We start from the raw sequence: 16,938 nt of genomic DNA, 5'->3' as shown, positions 1-16,938 counted from the left end.
GTGTGTGTGTGTGTGCGCGTGTGCGTGTGCGTGTGCTGCTTTGATGAGTTTGTCCGAGTTGACACTGCAGAGGCATGTGACGTAACCTCCCTCCCTCTCCACTCCTCACTCTGAATTCCCCTTCTCTTCCCTCAACCCTCATCCTCCTCTCTGCCCCTCCCTAATGACCTACTTTTCCATTGAGCTGCTTTCGCAAGCTTCTGCATACTACAGCTTTAGAAAAAAAGGGTTGAAAAAGAGGGGGAGCGATGGGGGAAAGAGGGAGAGAGAAGGGAAGTGAACCGGTAGAGTCTATCTATACTTACATACACAAAGCACTGCGGTTTTCTACGGAATGTCACCATGACTACATCCCAAACGGCACTCTATTTCCTATATAGTGCACTACTTTTGACCAGAAATATATGGACTATATAGGGAATAGGATACCATTTGGGACATAGCCTTGCTATGACTGACTGGCAGCCGTGGCAACGTCTATAAGCCCAGCCAGAGGGGAAATGTACAAGCTAGGATAGAGCCCATAGCTGTCTGGTAACTAATCACCAGCAACAGGGTGTCTGTGTTCCTGAACTGATGCACAGAACACCATTAAGTCTTAATCTCTCTACTATATCTATAGATTCACTGATAGAAGATGGAGGAAGACGGAGGGATGTTATTCTTTTATTACAGGAAATGAATGGTTAATGATTGTGGTGGTTAGGTTGGTTAGGTTGTTGGTGGTTAGGTTGTGGTGGTTAGGTTGTGGTGGTTAGGTTGTGGTGGTTAGGTTGTGGTGGTTAGGTTGTGGGGGTTAGGTTGTGGTGGTTAGGTTGTGGTGGTTAGGTTGTGGTGGTTAGGTTGTGGTGGTTAGGTTGTGGTGGTTAGGTTGTGGTGGTTAGGTTGTGGTGGTTAGGTTGTGGTGGTTAGGTTGTGGTGGTTAGGTTGTGGTGGTTAGGTTGTGGTGGTTAGGTTGTGGTGGTTAGGTTGTGGTGGTTAGGTTGTGGTGGTTAGGTTGTGGTGGTTAGGTTGTGGTGGTTAGGTTGTGGTGGTTAGGTTGTGGGAGTTGGGTTGTGGTGGTTAGGTTGTGGTGGTTAGGTTGTGGTGGTTAGGTTGTGGTGGTTAGGTTGTGGTGGTTAGGTTGTGGTGGTTAGGTTGTGGTGGTTAGGTTGTGGTGGTTAGGTTGTGGTGGTTAGGTTGTGGTGGTTAGGTTGTGGTGGTTAGGTTGTGGTGGTTAGGTTGTGGTGGTTAGGTTGTGGTGGTTAGGTTGTGGTGGGTTGTGGTGGTTAGGTTGTGGTGGTTAGGTTGTGGTGGTTAGGTTGTGGTGGTTAGGTTGTGGTGGTTAGGTTGTGGTGGTTAGGTTGTGGTGGTTAGGTTGTGGTGGTTAGGTTGTGGTGGTTAGGTTGTGGTGGTTAGGTTGTGGTGGTTAGGTTGTGGTGGTTAGGTTGTGGTGGTTAGGTTGTGGTGGTTAGGTTGTGGTGGTTAGGTTGTGGTGGTTAGTCAGTGACTTGCATTTACATGTTTGCTTATTACTTAGTGATTTGATGATTGTAATTATGTTCGAGGCTTGTTATAGAATGTAATATGTAAAACACCTTTTAGGGTATATATTACCATACTCCCAATAGATTGATTATAAATTGACTTGTGAATGGCACTTGGAGTGTTTCATTTATATTATTTCAAGTAATGAATGATGAATAACAGAACCTATAAATACTAGCTAGTCACTGTTATTCTCATCATGTTAGAATATTTTGAAATATTACCACGGCAACAAAGTGACTTGTGGCTTTTGACAATGTTTGATTGATATTATTGTACATCATTTACTGATAACTGACTCATAATTGCTAACAGTCTATTTATAACGTGTATCACGTAACCATACTGTGAAATATCATCTTGTTCCTGACATCCCAGTGAAAGGAAGCGCTTGTGCTATTTCTTACATCGACAGCATGTTCCAACTGAGGTGCCAACCGACTCAAATTCCTCTAGAGGCATTTTTTTCTTCCAAGCTGTTATATAATTTGTTATCCGCGCCGTGGTGGGGTGCATTCTGGGACGGATCCCAGTCGGTCACGTAAAAGTCGTTACTGTTTCAGAGCTAGTGACCCTTGACGATCGTATACAACAAATCTAATCATGATGTAACAGGGGTAAAAAATCTACACCTACCTTATATACTGTACAGTATATACACCACATATACCTCATACACCACATACGCCACATATGTATGTATGTGGTGTATATACTGTACAGTATATAGGGTGTATGTGTATAAGTAGGTGTAGATATATATGACTTTACTAGACATATTAGTTTTTATCAAGAGACATACCTTGTACAGTATAGCATCTATGCTGTTACATAACCTGACCTGAGACCAATGAGTTTACAGTAATAACTCCTGATTACAGGGCTCTGTGGACAGTCTCATTCTGTAGATGTATTTCTTTACAAAGAGACACAGCTTTATATTATAGCTGATTCAGTGATTATAAATATAAACTGTGACAAATTAGTTTATTCTCTCATGAGATGAATTGTGTGGATATTTCCTAAACCTACTGTAAAAATATATATTATGTAACTTTGTAAGATGTGTGAATTACATGTAGCAGCCCTTTCCTGCAGTCAAATGACCTTAGTGGCCTCATGGGTGGAAAGTTATTCATATTTTTCATAATTCATAAACATTATTTTTTTTAAACGCAGCCGAAAATCCGGTGTTTCTACGTCAAACGGTTTTGTCATGTTTCAGTCTTCTGTGATGTGTAATATTGGGATGCAAACGCCAAATGTAATACATTTCAACTGTGTGTCTGACATGGTACAGATGTCTTCTTGTTTTTGAGCCCATAACCATGTGTGCAAGGTGTGTACTTTTGTTTCAAGAGAAGAAACACCATGTGTGACCCTGATTTAACCCACTGCAGTAAAAGGTTCATCTATTTAGAGACGAGCTTTATACTATTTCCAAATGGGCCTATAGTGTACAACATTATAGACAACATTATAACTGTTTACATGGATATTTCCATAACAGGAAGCCTGGGCCTATAGTGTACTACATTATAACTGTGTTAGGCATATTAGTTTATATGGATATTTCCATAACAGGAAGCCTGGGCCTATAGTGTACTACATTATAACTGTGTTGGGCATATTAGTTTATATGGATATTTCCATAACAGGAAGCCTGGGCCTATAGTGTACTACATTATAACTGTGTTAGGCATATTAGTTTATATGGATATTTCCATAACAGGAAGCCTGGGCCTATAGTGTACTACATTATAACTGTGTTATTAGGCATATTATTTCCATAACAGTTTATATGGATATTTCCATAACAGGAAGCCTGGGCCTATAGTGTACTACATTATAACTGTGTTAGGCATATTAGTTTATATGGATATTTCCATAACAGGAAGCCTGGGCCTATAGTGTACTACATTATAACTGTGTTAGGGCATATTAGTTTATATGGATATTTCCATAACAGGAAGCCTGGGCCTATAGTGTACTACATTATAACTGTGTTAATTAGTTTATATGGATATTTCTGTGTTAGGCATATTAGTTTATATGGATATTTCCATAACAGGAAGCCTGGGCCTATAGTGTACAACATTATAACTGTGTTAGGCATATTAGTTTATATGGATATTTACATAACAGGAAGCCTGGGCCTATAGTGTACTACATTATAACTGTGTTAGGCATATTAGTTTATATGGATATTTCCATAACAGGAAGCCTGGGCCTATAGTGTACAACATTATAACTGTGTTAGGCATATTAGTTTATCAAGAGACCGATGACACACTGTAGCCACACTATTATATAAACTGAACCCAAAAGTTTTCTGCAAAATGTTGAGGAGCAAAAGCCTCTCACCCATTATGTGATTACTGACTAGAGTGTGAGAGTGTGTAGTAGCTTAGTGTGTGTTTATTTGTTGTACTCAGGACTCTGCCGCCCGGCGGCTTGTGTGTGTGTGTGTCCGTTGGTGGAGTTTAGAGTTTATGACATGAGTAAGTAGGTCACCACGGTTACGTCATGGATGTTAGATTCCGGTGCCCTAACTGGCATGGCCGTTGGGACACTGTGTGTGTGTGTGTGTGTGTGTGTGTGTGTGTGTGTGTGTGTGTGTGTGTGTGTGTGTGTGTGTGTGTGTGTGTATTTCTGGCCATTGGGACACAGTGTGCTTGTGTGTCACACTGATGCTCCTCACATTACTATTAATCCTCTTTGCCAGGAAAGATGGGAGGGAGGAAGGAGAGGAAAGAAGGAGAGGAGATGGGGAACACTAGAATACTGAAGCTATTTGTGTTTGTATCTGTGTAGAGTTTGACGGCCTCGTTTTAAAAGTTTCGTTCGGTACAGTACTGGACGAAGGGAGGAAGGGACAGAGGAGACGAGGGGAGGAACACTAAAATACTGAAGATATTTATGTTGCAGAGTTGTAGCTGTGTTTACAGGAGTACAGGACAGAGTTGTAATGATCAGTGTGTTCTGTGCTAAGATGTGTCCTGTAATAAATCATATTTTGGGGAGTTTTCTACATGTTTATGTTTTATATGTCATATAATATATGTCTACTATTAAACTGCATAAGTCAGCTGCCAACTTGATTTAAATATTTTTTCCCCCTCAATTTCACCGGTGTTCCATTTATGACCATTTTATCATGTGTGTGAATTATGTTTCACCATTAGACCAGAAAGAGCACAACAAAAGTTAAAGAAAATCACACGAAACAATACTTTTAATTTATGTTTTTTCAACATCCTTTTATTTTTCAATGTTTTCAATCTTTCAACAATCAGAATGAGTTGTTGTCATTATAACCATTGCATTACCCATTTCTGGAAAATCCATTTCCTGAACCATCCGGCAAACCACAAACGTTGAACAATATCACAGAGTACAAATGTCAAGGGATCGGGACATGGGTAAAATACATACATTACAGTATCACAATCAGGAAGATACAAGGGGACGGAGAAAACACACAATAACCCCCCAAAAGAACTGAATCAAATAGAAAATAATAATCAAATAATAATAATAACAGTATCCAAGAGAGATAGAGAACTATACATTTATACAGAACGGCCAGTAGGCAGGCACGTGGATGTGAGACGTTTAACTAGTACAGCCTGTATGATCCACAGCTGATAAAGCAACTCAATGTAAAGGCCAAGATTGGGGATTGGTTCTTTTGACCTATGAAAAGTAGAGGCACCTTTGAGTGAGAAGAGAGTCGTTTCCCCCATTGCGTCTCAAGTGCAATTACTACTTGATTCCTATGATCAGTAAGTCTAATGAATTGAGAATTTGTTGCGCTCTGGATTGCAATGTGCTTTTGTATTCATGGTTTTACCATTCAAAACGTGTAGTGTGTCGTCTTGTGATATGTTCGTAACTGGCCTTAACAGGGGCTTTGTGTGTGTGTGTGTGTGTGTGTGTGTGTGTGTGTGTGTGTGTGTGTGTGTGTGTGTGTGTGTGTGTGTGTGTGTGTAAGAGGTCAGTAAAGGTCAATTGATGGTAGGTTGCTCCAGGCATTTGCTAGTGACATGGAATCTAAAAGAAAGAGTTTCTTTCAGCGGTGGTTCATGCAGACATTTTTTAAGAAAACAACTTGAGGCATTTCATTGACATTGAGAACGGACTGTACAAAAACTTTCTCACAAGGACAAGCTGATAGCTTCTCTTTTCCACTTCCATTTCTCCTTTTTATTTTTTGTTGTTTTTCATTTTTTTCTTTGGAAAATATATTTAAATATATGTACATTTTATATATCACAGTTATTTACAATCCAAGTGCTTGAAAAATGATTAGGTGTCCTATTCTGCATAAAGCAGGGATAGGTGTTTAGGGAGTAATGGAAACTGGTACAGCTGTTTTGTTGGTGGGGAGGAAGAATGGAACTCATTGTCAGGGGGGTTGGACGTGTTTCTTTGGTCATGGGAATGTTCCCAGAATGCCTTACCACCCACAAAGCAATTGGCCACTTGAGAGTTCAAACCAGAGCCTGAAAACAGCCTTCCATTTTAACGTTCATTCTAACCTTCCATTGTGATGTTTGTCTTTTCCCGAAGGAAAGAAAATGTGAGTTCCATCCATTCCCCTCATTCTTTTCACTCCACCACATTTGCTGAACCAATAAGTGATCTATTATTATCATTGTTCATGGATTGGATAAATGGATGGAGTGAGGGAAGGGTCCATATAAAAACATGGCGACACAGTGAACCAAGTCTTTTGAATCTGTCTGTGGTGATTGTGAACATCACTTTGACTGTCCTTGTTATTATTATCATCATCATCGAGAAGAGTGTCTGTTGGCATAGTGGTAGGTGAAAAGGAGCGAGACACCTGATGATGAAGCAAAACTGAGGTTGGTTGTTGTTCGCAGTATCTCAAAGAGTCTTTGATGCTGCCCTTTTTCACACCTCTTATTCTTCCTCCCTGTGCTGGATCCCTTTTTGCATTCCTTCCACACCTCCTCTCTTTCTCTTGCTTCCCTCTGCTAGCAGAATTCTGACTCGTTCCCTGCCTCTTTGTTTTCCCCATTGCTATGGCCGCCATGTTGGTGGTTGCTAGGCAGGGCCAGGTAGGGATGCTGGGGATGAGAGGGCGGGGGATGTGGAGGAGGCGGGGCTTCTGTTTGGCACCTCCCCTGATTGGACAGCGCTCTGTATTTCAGGCGGAGCTTGTGGGGCAGGTAGGTGGCCTGATCGTCTCCACTCTGACTCTGTGGCACCGACATCTGTGATGTCGCCCTCTGGTTGTAGCTTCCGACCTCGGAAGAGGAAGATGATGGTGACTCGTCATCGCTAGTGGAACCACCTTCTTTGTCTGAGCTCCTTTGATCACCATCACTGGACGAAGTGTCTTTCCCAGAGTGGGACTCAGTGTAAAAGCCCTCTCCGGCCCTGGGGCCGCCCTCGTAAGTGAGCACTGGGGGCTCCTCCTCATCCAGGGTACTGAGATAGGCGTTGTTGATGTGGTGCTGGTTGGAGGAGTGGCTTGACTTGTTGCCTGCTTCTCTACTGTGGTGGAGGAGCTCTGGGGCGAATCCTTCCTTGTGGCCGCCATCTTGGGTCTGATAAGGGCTGTACTGGCTTCTCTGTGTCTCCTGATGTCTTTGCTGCTCCTCGCGGGCTCGGTACCTTTGGACCTCCTCTGTGATGGTCTCTGTGTTCTCAGACTGTCTGCTTTGTTGGACCTGGGACTGTTGTTGTTCCATGTCCTCTGCTTGCCTCTGGTTCTGGCTCTCCATATAGGAGGAGCTGGGGGAGCGGTACATCTGTATCACACTCCTCTGGGCTGGGGCCGCTACCTGCTGGGGTGCTGGGCTGGCAGACTCCTGGTGGGAGTTGTTCTGGTGGTTGTGGTGGAAGTCCATGGCACAGTCGGCCTCTTGGGACCTGTGTTGGTGGCCACCGTTGAAGGAGATCCCAGTGGGGAGACCAGCATCCATGTCAGTGTCGTTGGACTCCATCTTGATCTCATAGCCCATGGGCTCAGGGCTGGAAGAGTCGTCAGACATGCACCCGTCGGAGAGGGATCCTCTTGGGGAGTATTTTGGGAGTGGGGTGTGGCGTTCCCCTCTGGTGGACTGTTCTGCTTCGGACGAGTCGGAGTTCAGCAGAGTGTTACCACAGGCACTGGAGTACCCGCTACTGGAGAAGTAGGGGTGACCAGCACTGGACTGTCCGTTTCCGCTGTTGGAGAGCTGCTGGCTCTTCTCCATGTAGGAAGCAGTGCTGATGAGGCCGACGAAGCTTCAGCTGCAGGAGTTCCGTCTTCAGACGGCTGTTCTCATCATTCAGCGCCATCACACGGTTCTCCAGCACCATGTCATTCATCCTCCTCTTCTCTCTGGAACGCTTGGCCGCCTCGTTGTTCTTGCGCCGCTTCTCCCAGTAGGAGGCGTCCTTCTTTTCGTCGGAGATGAACTCCCGCTTGCGACGGCTGGACATGCTGTTCTTTGAGCCGCCTTTGGTCTGGCGGCGTGGGACGTCATCGTCACCGGGTCTGGGAGACAGTGGCGGGAGGCTCTCGCTGTAGTTAGAGTATGAGTCTATGTCCAGGTCGTTGTTGTTGTTGTTGGGAGATGCAAAGTGAAGATTCAGGCTTTCCATTGTTGAGTCCTTTTGACCAGATTGGTGATCTGGCATTAAGGCCAAATGGGGGTAAGGGAGAGGACGAAAGTTAGCTGGAGAGAGAACTTATTTTTATTAGCTTTCTCTTTAAGTCGCAGGATCTGCAAAAAACTTGGGGTGATGTATTTGTGCTTCTCTAAGGCTGAACCTCATTGGTTAAATTACATGACAAAGTTTTGTGAAATGTGAGATTCAAAGTTGGTTCTTCTGTGTTCTTTGAAGTCTCTAGGATGCAGAAGTGAAGTAGGTCAGTTGGTCTCCTGGAAGACTTTTTCTTGTAGGCTGGGATCGCTCACGAGGAAACACACTATAGAAAGAGAGAGAATAAGAGAGAGAACATTCATTAGTTACCATAAATACTATGCCTTCCCACTGTGACATACATTAGGCATTCAATGTATTTCAATGTTACTGTACAGTGGTGATGATCGAGACAGAACCTACAGTCCTAGAAACTCATGATGTGATTAGTTCAGGGTATTCTGGAGTTCACATGACTTCATAACTGCGATTCTGACACTTGATCCAAACTGCAATGGAGCTGCCATCACTCATACACTGGCATGTCACCATTTGCTTGTGCCCAGAAAGTCTACGAGCTACTATGACATAATCATAACATTATGTAAGAAAATGTTTCATCTTGGATTTGAATCTGAACATTCCTTTTGATCACCTTACACAATCCCTCATACTCAAAAGGACTTTCCTTTGCTAGACGTAACCCTTATTGGAGTTCTGTGGGGGAGAAGGCGGGGTATTGAGGTGGGCCAGCCTGGGGGTATACAGAGAGGGAGGGTGAGTAAGGCAGCAGCACGACCGGTACCCTTCCCACTCCACTCACAGGAATATAGGTCAACTCTGCTCAGAAGGCTGCTAGGCGGCAGGTAGCCTAGTGGTTCGAGCGTTGGGCCAGTAACCGAAAGGTTGCTGGATTGAATCCCCGAGCTGACAAGGTAAAAAATCTGTCTATCTGCACCTGAATAAGGCAGTTAACCCACTGTTCCCCGGTAGACTGTCATTACAAGTAAGAATTTGTTCTTAACTCACTTGCCAAGTTAAATAAAGGTTAAATACAATAAAACAAATAAGCGGGTTGTGCAGGTAAGGGAGGTTCTGAGCTGCAGTGTCTAAAGCGCTCTCTGTACAGTGTTGTGTAACAGCGCTGCACCAGACAGTCACATAAGAGGGCCAGTCTGACCTAGTGCCAGGGCTGTGGTTACTGAGCGACGGGCATTCAGGGAGGGAGAAAGGGAAGGAGCGCAAACCATCTATGTATCGACCTCCAATAATGTCCCTCTATAACCTTTATCAGTTGCCAGGCGGGATATTTTTTAAATGTAGCTATGAGGTCACATTGGTCTCTTATGGCACAATTGTCTACAATAATCCATCAAAGAGGTCAACTCAAAGAATCACTAACTTGTGACGTATTGTTGTGTCATAACAGTGGGCTGATGTCCTGAAGCTGACATATGACTTGTTATTCAACTGGCTGTGATTCCCCAACGGCACCAGAGGAGAGAGCCAAGGTCTCTTTTCCTTTATAAAATGCCAGCTAGAGAGCCTGCCAGGTATTACACAACCACAGTTAGTTAGTATGTATCGAGTGCATTCTGTGCCCCTACCGACGGGAAACATTGCTCAACATCCCCTTTTCTCACAAGTCACCAACATCGGTCGGTGGTGTTGCTGCATAAGCAGTTCAGTTGACTCATCGAGATGTTACATAACGTAAATGCGCTAATTCTAGATCTGTTGCGCTGATGATTCAGAGACATTAATTATGCATCACTTAACAGGGCAGTGTGTCCTATCTAGATGTTCTATTTCTCCACTAGAAAAACACATCTGCGAGGAATCAACGTAATAATCTATCTAGGTCATTACTGTGTTACAATTACTAGTTAATTATTTTTTTCTGAAGCAACTCCCTGAGCCAACAAGACTGCATCAGTCAAAACATTGACAGAGTCCGTTGCCGTTTGTGATTCTGATAACAGATCAAACAGAGCGCTGAGGTAATCATGATGGCCTGTTCTGATTGGTTGCTGTCTTATTGATTCAAATTTTAGTCAAACAGGAAAACCTGTAGATCAGTAACAGAAGCTTTTGGTCAGATATTGTTATCTTATCTTATCTCCTTTTCTATAGATTCAAAATTGTTTCTAATGTTAGATATTTAATCTGTTAATTTCTGGTCTTTGCTACCACTATCAGCTCAAGTAAGACTAAATAAGGTCTGGATTTATTTTTGGGATCTGATCTAAAGCTGTCTCTACTCTGTCTGTCACTGACACACTAACTGAACTCAGCCCAAGTAGAGTACTTTCTAGCCACTTCATTTGGCTATAGAGCTTGTCTGGGTTACACAACCTGACCTAGTATCAACCTCATCATAACAACCTGACCTAGTCTCAACCTCATAACAACCTGACCTAGTCTCAACCTCATCATAACAACCTGACCTAGTCTCAACCTCATCATAACAACCTGACCTAGTCTCAACCTCGTCATAACAACCTGACCTAGTATCAACCTCATCATAACAACCTGACCTAGTCTCAACCTCATCATAACAACCTGACCTAGTCTCAACCTCATCATAACAACCTGACCTAGTCTCAACCTCATCATAACAACCTGACCTAGTCTCAACCTCATCATAACAACCTGACCTAGTCTCAACCTCGTCATAACAACCTGACCTAGTCTCAACCTCATCATAACAACCTGACCTAGTATCAACCTCATCATAACAACCTGACCTAGTCTCAACCTCATAACAACCTGACCTAACAACCCTGACCTAGTCTCAACCTCATCATAACAACCTGACCTAGTCTCAACCTCATCATAACAACCTGACCTAGTCTCAACCTCATCATAACAACCTGACCTAGTCTCAACCTCATCATAACAACCTGACCTAGTCTCAACCTCGTCATAACAACCTGACCTAGTCTCAACTTCATAACAATCTAGTCTCAACCTCAATCAACTAGAACCTCATCATAACAATCTAGAGTATGACCATTTTATGACATAATAATACTAGTTTACAGTATATCTTTCTCACAGTGGCAGCTCCCTTCCTCCTTTCCTCATTTGCATAATAGTTTTAGTGGTTACACCTTCCAGGACACATTTCTCTGTCTTTTTTCACAGTGAGAGACAGCCAAATAGGAATTCCTCCTATTTTGCTCTGCTGTCTTTCTTTCCCCCAAAGAATCACCACAGCCACCACATGAGCCATCTCTTTCTCTGTCTCGGTTTTGGTTTTCGCCCAGACACAATACTAGAGGGTGTAGTATGTTTTAGAAACAAAGTAGCGAGGGAAAACAGAAAACTAGAATGTCAGGAATGTCACAATGTTTCCACTCATCGATCAAAAGAAGGGAGAGAGAGAGCGCGCCATTGCGTGTCCCACTGACCTAAAAACGGAGCGCTGCGCATTTTCCTCTACCTCATTGATATGGTACTGGTACTCCCTGTATATAGCTTCATTCTTGTGTATTTTATTCCTTGTGTTTTTTTATTACTCTGCATCGTTGGGAAAGGGCTCATAAGTAAGCATTTCATGGTAAAGTTCTATCCGGTGCACGTGACAAATAAATGTGATTTGATTTAAACAGAGCTTGCTCTCTGCCTTTGACTGCGTGCCATAAAATAGGTAAATAGAGCTGGAGAGGGAGGAAAATGGATAGGGGGAGGGATTACAGAGCGCTCTAAAAATAGAGTGATAGAGAAGGGGTATTGGGGAGGAAGGCTGACGAGAAGGGCTTAGATGAATTCAATTGGTGGACACGACATTAAAGGAATTTTACAGACACTGCGGTACGTTGTAAAAAAACATTTTTTTTTTTTTAATTGAAGAGCCTACGTCAGCAGCGCAAAATCGGATTATAAAACCCCTGGTGATTGATACGCAACACGAATTCCTGGATACTCTATTTGACACCGAGGGGGGTCTCTATGCTACTCTATCTCTATGCAGACGATAAATAGCATGCATTAGATACTTTAAAAAATAAGCATTGACGTCAGAAGGCACACACCCATGTTCCATGTCAAAATCCGACATATTTCATAGAGCTGTGAGGACCGGGCTGATGTGCTAGTGTTCTGAATGTCATTGTGACAAGTTTACAAAGCAGAGCTTGCCTAATGCTGAAATATTAGCCACACCTACAGGTCACACACTGGAGGTCAGAGTGAGTATATTTTAGAGGTTGAATTCTCTCTGTAATATTGAGGTAAATACTGGATGATAAAGCTAAATTATCATTCCAAAGGGATAATACAAAGAAAAAAGCATTGAAGATTTTCAAAAGCCAGAATCTCCCTTGCTTCCCACACAATTATCAAGCTGTAGGAATGACTCACTCACAGCTAGGATTTCACCACCAGCGAGTTTAGCTGGAGGGAGATGTTAAAGACGGATGGGAAATGTTAGCACAGCCAAAGCCGCTCTCAGGCGTTTCACCATCACCTTTGACCCCCCAAAGGCAAGACTGAGTAATGCAAAGCATCCCTTTTCCCCTCCATCTCCAAGACATGATGAGCCACCCACATAAATGGACATGTGGTGGAGAGGCCGGTCAGGGCGCCTCCATTTTAGGTTCTGGCTTTGTCTTCTAAGAAAAGGCACCTAGAATCTAGGGAGACATTCCAGGTCAACTCTGAGTTCTATATAAGCATGTCGTCCTCTCTGTCACATGGGCTTGGGGACTAGGCTACCCCCTTGTTTTCCATCTGCAACTAGGGAAATGCACGTTATTTATGTTCCATTTTTCTAATCAATGTTCTTATCAAACATCTCTAATCCCTCTACCACTTCCTACCCATAAAGAGCTGTAATACTGCAACATGGACTTCTGCTCTCTATTCACTTGCAATAAAATGAGGGGTGTTGTTTGCTAGGTGTAAGTCCAAGCATCCTTCAAGGTTATAGCCTAGATTAAAGTACCCTAAAAGTGACTTCACTATCGGGAAGCCAAAGTGTTCAGCTGCTTCAGATTCCACAGAGGCTAAATCTAAGAGTGGCAGGAGTCAGCTAAGTACTACGAGCCCCCAACACGTTTGCCTTCTAGTCTTTTTTATATATGGCCAGCTTGTACCAGGTAGGGACACACTTAATCAGAATTCGCTCAAAGAGGCTGTGTGGCAAAGCCAAAGAAACACCCTCCTGATTATGTTTCATGTCACAGTGAACCGAGTTGCAGACCAAAATGTAGCTCTGAGTCTTTCCACACATCCTGCTTTCCTCCAGTCTGAGTTAGACTGGTTTGACCAATATTCACATTGGGAAAGAAAGGCTGTTCTGTAAACAGACCAACTGGCAGCAGCCTAAAAGGCTTGGTGACTGCAGCTCTGCCGACGGAGGGGTTTCCCTCTATTGCATCATGTCCTGGAGTTGGACAACTCAACACACACAAGCCCTGTTTTGGGTTATTATCTTAATTATGCAATAGAGCTCGTCCCATTAAGATCCCATGGGAACAAGCAACTTTATAGACTGGCAGAAAATACCGGAATTATACCACCTGGTATAATTGGTGTAATTACACCTAAATAGGATTTGAGTGTTTTGTTTGAGTACAGATTTCGCAAGAAATATATAAAAGTCAAATATAGTTGTACTGACTGGGAGATGACTGTAACGCATTCTGCTTAGGCTATGGGAAATCATGTACAGGCTAGTGTTAAACATTAAACATATGGCCGGTGAAAACCTCAGGGCACAAGTCGAGATTGGCAACACCTGCTTTTACTTTGCAACAGGTCAATTAAATACAAATACCTCTAGATTTAAAAAAAAAATGGAGAAAAAAATGAAAAAGAAATACATGTGATATTCCTAATTGTTAAATATCAAGGCACATGCTTGCAGATCTTTGTCTATGAATTAATTCTGCAAACTTTCCCCCAGCCCTCATGAAAGACCATGATTCTATTCATTCTCCTCCTCTCATTCTACTGCGTAGCTTGCTAGTGCATAGCTATTATGTCATATGCCATACCACCCCTCAGCCCCCCTCAAAATAACTCTATGGACTGCTTATAGATGTGTAATAACATGATTATAACTATCCTTTGTGCCAAAATTCCATGACATCTAGTTTTGACCAAATATTTATCACATAAAATGACTAATGGCATAGAATGGATGCAAACGCAAGACTTATACCTAGTAATCGCTCTTCTTCCAAGTTCCAGAGAAAAGCTACACGTGACGGCCGAACATCCTCGACAGGCACATGGAATGTCTGAGGGTCTGACTTACAACACGACAAAAAGGAGGTCACCGATAGGAACGAAATCAATAATGACGAACTTGCCTGCACCAATAGACAATTTATTGCACTGAAATAAAAAAGAATGTTCTATTCGTTTTCAGTATACTTTGCCTATAATTAACCTACCTGTATATTATTAGACTTATCAAGGCTAATAATGACAACTTCGTAAATAAAATATAGGTCACACACCTGCTATTTAGATTTAGCAACATATCAATAAAACAAATATTTTTAAGTAAAGAAATAAAAAAGGTGTTTTAAACTACAATAACTACAGACAATGTTCTTCACAGCAAGAGGCCACCCCCCAAAACGGTTTGATTTTCCAATCTATTGCACAGTGGATTTACTACCCATCCATTGAACAAATACCATGAGGGAAAAAACGCCCGACCTGACATTGAGCGCATTGAGCAATGTGAATCGGCTTCTCTTTACAACAACATCCACCACTTTACAATACAGTGCCTTGATTAAAACTGAGAATGTTCTAAGCTTGAGAAATATACAGTATGAATTAATAATTGGGAAAGGGAACGGGTTTAAAATAAACCACAATGACTACAAATAAGTCAAAGTCACACATACAGTGGCTGTCTACCGGTAGGGGCGAGTCGCCCGCATGTGAACAATACCCATACCTAAAAGCATAATGAGAATCTGAATCCGCAACAGTGGTGCACTTTTAAACAAATATCAAATTCTAAATTATTTGTTATCCAGCATTCAAACCAATCGAACATTTCCGCACAGAATTAAGCACATCAATAGGACTCCAACGCACCTTTTACGAACAAGTGACGTGTCTCCGGCAAAAAAATGCACAATGCCGGACACAAAGCAATCGCTTTCCGCAGTTGAAGTTGGCTCGTATCCTCTATTTCTTTCAACAGAAATGGTCAAATAGCTAGATGTTTCATTTGTCTGAGAGAATAAAACAAGCGCTCGGGAGCAGCTCTAGCTCCTCTTACTTGCTCTGAGGTCAGTCTGTCTGGTTGTAGCTTACTAGAAGCAGTGTCTCCCCCTTTTGCATTGAGTCCCGACTGTTATGTTGGGCGCTTGCTCCAGTTTCTCTCCCTCTCCCCTCTAGAATGTGTGTTAGTGGGTCAGTGGTTGCGTAACAGCTCATAGGCTGCCTCGTCACGTCTTTTTTGTTGGCGCGCGCGCTCCCTGTTTGCACCCATGGTACTGATCCCTATTGCTTCGAGCTGATGCAACACAATTTGGCAGGACCGGGCCACCGGACTAGTAGTATCTGAATTGACTAGCGCCAGACAGAATCAGAATGAGATTTCGGGCAAAGATTTGGTTAGGTTGTCCAAAGGGCGAGGTGAAGGCAAATAGCCTAAAGCTTGTTTAGCCTACCTGTGCATGTGTATGTACACGTTTTATTATACTTGTAAGTACCAGAAGTCCTTATAAGAATAGTAAACCAACAAAAATTCAGAGAAGTGAGGCCATTTTGCTTTACTTGCAAAAAATGATTTTAGGTTTAGGGTTTAAAGTTAGAATTAGGGTTGGGCAAAGGCTGGCTTTTTCAAGCAGAAATTTGCATCCTGCAGCTCTAACTCCAAAAAGTTTTGGGACACTGTAAAGTCCATGGAGAACAAGAGCACCTCCTCCCAGCTGCCCGCTGCACTGAGGCTAGGTGACACGTCACCACCGATAAATCCATGATAATCGAACATTTCAATAAGCATTTCTCAACGGCTGGCCATGCCTTCCTCTTGGCTACTCTAACCCCGGTCAACAGCCCCCCTACTCGCCCAAGCCTCCCCAGCTTCTCCTTCACCCAAATCCAGATAGCAGATGTTCTGAAAGAGCTGCAAATCCTGGACCCGTACAAATCAGCTAGGCTAGACAACCTGGACCCTCTCTTTCTAAAAGTAACCGCCGCCATTGTTGCAACCCCTATTACCAGCCTGTTCAACCTCTCTTTCGTAACGTCCGAGATCCCTAAAGATTGGAAAGCTGCCGCAGTCATCCCCCTCTTCAAAGGGGTGACACCCTAGACCCAAACTGTTACAGACCTATATCCATCCTGCCCTGCCTATCTAAAGTCTTCGAAAGCCAAGTTAATAAAGAGATCACTGACCATTTTGAATACCACCCTACCTTCTCCCCTGTGCAGTCCGGTTTCCGAGCCGGTCACGGATGCACCTCAGCCACACTCAAGGTACTAAATGATATCATAACCGCCATCGATAAAAGACAGTACTGTGCAGCCGTCTTCATCGACCTGGCCAAGGCTTTCGACTCTGTCAATCACCGCATTCTTATCGGCAGACTCAATAGCCTTGGTTTTTCTAATGACTGCCTCGCCTGATTCACCAACTACTTTGCAGACAGAGTTCAGTGTGTCAAATCAGAAGGCATGTTGCCTGAACCTCTGGCCGTCTCTATGGGGGTACCACAGGGTTCAATTCTCGGGCCGACTCTTTTCTCTTGTATATATCAATGACTTAGC

The 16,938-nt window shown here is 43.1% G+C and overlaps 1 pseudogene; it reads right to left on the bottom strand.

Moving 5' to 3' along the window:
• Positions 1-6,530: 6,530 nt before the first annotated feature.
• Positions 6,531-15,571, bottom strand: LOC127924944 (filaggrin-2-like; annotated as a pseudogene).
• Positions 15,572-16,938: the final 1,367 nt, after the last annotated feature.

The sequence above is a fragment of the Oncorhynchus keta genome, unplaced genomic scaffold (assembly GCF_023373465.1).
Source record: "Oncorhynchus keta strain PuntledgeMale-10-30-2019 unplaced genomic scaffold, Oket_V2 Un_contig_4759_pilon_pilon, whole genome shotgun sequence".
In the NCBI taxonomy this organism is placed as follows: Eukaryota; Metazoa; Chordata; class Actinopteri; order Salmoniformes; family Salmonidae; genus Oncorhynchus; species Oncorhynchus keta.
This window is presented reverse-complemented; position numbering and strand designations above follow the sequence as displayed.